The sequence below is a fragment of the Corvus brachyrhynchos genome, unplaced genomic scaffold, assembly GCF_000691975.1.
Source record: "Corvus brachyrhynchos isolate BGI_N302 unplaced genomic scaffold, ASM69197v1 scaffold4, whole genome shotgun sequence".
Classification (NCBI taxonomy): Eukaryota; Metazoa; Chordata; class Aves; order Passeriformes; family Corvidae; genus Corvus; species Corvus brachyrhynchos.
In genome coordinates, this window is record NW_008237878.1 from 5,140,020 (window position 1) to 5,143,505 (window position 3,486).

The following is a 3,486-nucleotide window of genomic DNA, read 5'->3' on the forward strand; positions in this document are numbered from 1 at the left end:
GGCTGCAGAGAACAGTGTGGTGGCTGAGGGTGAGAGGGAACCCACAGCCAGGGATGGGGGCAGGACACAGTGCCTTGAAACCCAGAAAGTGTTTCCATTGCTCAACAGTCACACAGCAGAGGAGTGCAAGAGGGACATGGAGGTCAGGATTGACATCATCATGTAACCATTTGAAACATCTTGCTGGAAATAGCAGCACTTGGAGTTCCTGGTGGCTGCCACTACTCTGTCCTATGCATTTTGGCAGTACCACATGCAGGGCCTGGGACTGGTGTGCAAAGACCTGAAAACCCAGTGGGCTGCGAGGGCAAAGCAGAGGCAGCTTCTTCCCCATGCTCTTTCCCAGGCATCTTGAGCTGGACCACAAAACCCCATCATCAGGAACATCTCTCTGATCAAAGCAAGGAGGGAGGTGGGTCCCCAGGGATGGGCATGGCCAGGCTAGCACTGGCTGGGGTTTCCTGGCAGCAGGGTTGGGGCTGGGATTTTTTAGGGCCCCTTCCCAGTGTGCCCTTTCAGATCTGGGTTTCTCCTCTGCCAGAAGCAATTTCCACCCCCTTCGGTTTCCCAGGGACTTGGTGAGAAAGAGAAAAAGTGCTGTCAAAGGTTTTCCCCTTCCCTTCCAAAGTGTAAGCCCCTGGGGTCCCCGGCGGGGATTTGGCAGCCACAGGAATGCGTGGGAATACAGGAGACTTCAGGACAGGGCTTAGGGGTGTGTGTTGTTAAGAGAAATATCTCATCGAGGACTTCTCTGTGTTACACTCACCCCCAAGTCTCTGGGCAAAACTGCCCATGCCAACCCCCCGTATCCTGGTTTCTCCCAGGTGTGTGTCCTTGTTCTGAGCAGCCTGGGACAAGGGTGTGCTCAGCATCCCTGGCAAGGGATGAGCGCAGCGCCGCAGTATTTGCAGATATTTTGCCTTTCAGGGCGTGAAGGAGTTAAACTTTTCAGATGGAAAGCGAACTGAAGATCAGACCAGCAGCCTGGTGACCTCCCGCTGCTGGGACAGCAGCAGCTCCCAGCCAAGCCCGGCAGTTCCATCCATCCATCGGCGTGGTGGGGCCGCGGGGAGCAGTGCACGGTAGGTGCGAGGGGTGGCGTGGCTGGGCACCATGTGGGACCTGCCCTCGGCTCCGGCGGGACCCCGGGGCTGGGACCGGAGGGCGATGGAAGCGGGTGAGGGTCCGTGGGATGGAGGGAGCGCCCGGAGGGCTGTCCCTGTTCTGCTTTCAGAAAAGGAGTTGCTCAAAGTGAGCTTGTCCCGGCACTGCCTAGGGAATTGTGATTTCTTGCCTTTTGGGACACCCGGTCGGCAGATACCGAGAGTTTGGGAAAAGCATAGTTTTGTAATTGAACTCCTTGCATGCAGCAAGGGAGGACACTGTGGGTTTATTTCTCCCTGATGAGGAAGAAATGACAGCCACATTATTTAATCCTGTCCTCTGATGATGGCCAGCAATTTACCAATAAATGCAAAAAGCAGCAGATGTCAGTTTACAGTTTCTAAACACTGAAAGACTTTGATATAATGGAAATTGGTTTTTTTCCCTTGAACTGAAAACATTGTGGTCTGATTCTAAGTAGTATTAGGCATAGCCTGTTGTGCTAAGTTGTCTCCCTGGCTCTTCAGTTTGTTGAGCGATAGCAAAGACTCTCTGGTTCGAAGACAAAGTGTCAGTAATCTGAAAGTTTATTTTGCAGTAATAAAATTGTATTGTTTTACCTATGGATTTGCATAAAGATTTATCATATAATTTACATTGTAATGTAATAATTTTGCATTATAGAAATCTCTTGTTCAGAAATCATGGCAAAATCAGAAGTCGTAATAATTTCTGGTGAAGAAACAAGGCTTACTTAACATCGTCAAAAGAAAAACAAGTAGAACCACAACCCTATAAAATTAAAACCAAAGTAGTATATTGTTCCCTTCACTGCAAAAATATCCTCAACCCTTATGGCATTTTATGTTTTTCCTTAGAAAGAAACCAGAAGTCATATTTCCCTAAAATTCAAGACTTCTTTCTTAACTGAAATGCTCTTGGGATGGTGTTTGAAGGAGGTTGCCAGGCTGCTAAGCGGTAGTTTCTGCCCAGGCGAATGGAACTGCAATCACCACATTTCAGAGTCAGAAAAGCTCAAATTGCTCTTTACTGGCCTCCTGGTCGCTAGAACTCGATTCCCCCTAGGTACTTTCTGGCCAGAGATGAGGCTCTTGATTACAAAAATGCAGGTCTCCTGGTAATTGCATTTGATTTATTCTTCCGTATCATGGAGAACAAGTCAGTGTTATTCTTTGGAAGTATCAACCCTTCCAAATGCTAATGTGTGGGGAGAAAGAAAACAGCAATTTTTATTATCTTCTTAACAACAGCCCACAGGAATGTGCTTTGCAATGAGTGCAGCTTACGAGTCCTCCTGCCTCAGCCCTGGCCTTTCTTGGGGGCTGCCAGCACAGCCCTCTGCCAACTGACCAAAAATCCATCAGGGAAGCAATAATCCAAGAGGGGGGAAAGGAGGCCATGGGATACGTTAAGAAAGGAGCTCTGAGAAGTCCTTAGTAGAACTGCAGTGGGGAGCCCCACTCCTGAGGGTACCCCAGAGACAGCCGGTGGCTGCTCAGTAAGATCTCATGGGGGATCTGGGGCCAGACACCACCTGATGTAGGTGACATCACATGGTTCCCTGGTGATTTGTTTCTTAGGACTGCTGGGAAGAGATGCTGGATGCTATGGCTTTTGTCATTGACTTAATGCCTTTCTACAATGGTAGGGTTTGGCCTGCAGGCATCCCTGTCTGCCCCTCTCTCTCTAATGGATGTCACAGAGGAAATGTCCTTAGGCAGATGGTAATTTGTCTGAGGGGAGCAGAACCTGCCCAGGCTGGTGGGGTTTATTCGTCAGGGACTTGATATTGCTCTCATTTAAGTGGATAATAAAACTCCCATTGATTTTTTTCAATCACTGATGACTTTCTATGGAGTCTCGATTACCACTGCAGCCATGCTCAGAGTGTGCGAGTGTGCGGGGGTGCACAGCGCAGAGAAGTCTGCTGTATCCTGTTTTTGTAAAGGGCTTTTCCTCTTAGTAGTTGTAGTGAAAACAAACATGTGGGAGAACAATGGGACTTTTTTTCTGTTTTCCTCTAGATTTTTAAATACAACAAAAAGCCTATTAGAATTAAATAAAGTGTGTTAACACAAAAGGGACTCCTATATGTTAATGAGGAGAATAAGTGTAACTATGTGAACATACAATCACAAGCACAAAGGTAATTTGCCTTCTTGATCTCGGCCTGTGTTTTTAGAGTTGAAAGCCTATTCATTAAATACCTTGTGAAAACAGGGCACTGGTAAAGAATAATGCTTGTGCCATAAAGCTGTTATCTGTAATAGAGGAGGGTCAGCTTCACACCCCAGAGAAACACCCTCTCATGCTGCTGGGCACTCTGCAGGTTTTGAAGTTGGCAAATCAGGAGGAACCAAA

General features: G+C 47.8%; 1 long non-coding RNA gene across 2 annotated transcripts in view; it reads left to right on the forward strand.

The window, feature by feature from the left end:
- Positions 1 to 61: 61 nt before the first annotated feature.
- LOC108446269 overlaps positions 62 to 3,486 on the forward strand; it is an 18,239-nt gene continuing 14,814 nt past the window's right edge. The window contains exons 1-2 of one of the 2 annotated variants that reach the window (XR_001861418.1): positions 62 to 824; positions 928 to 1,082. This is a non-coding gene — a long non-coding RNA (uncharacterized LOC108446269). Of the gene's footprint in view, positions 1,083 to 3,486 lie in introns of both variants that reach the window. The other variant, XR_001861417.1, reaches the window with a different exon arrangement.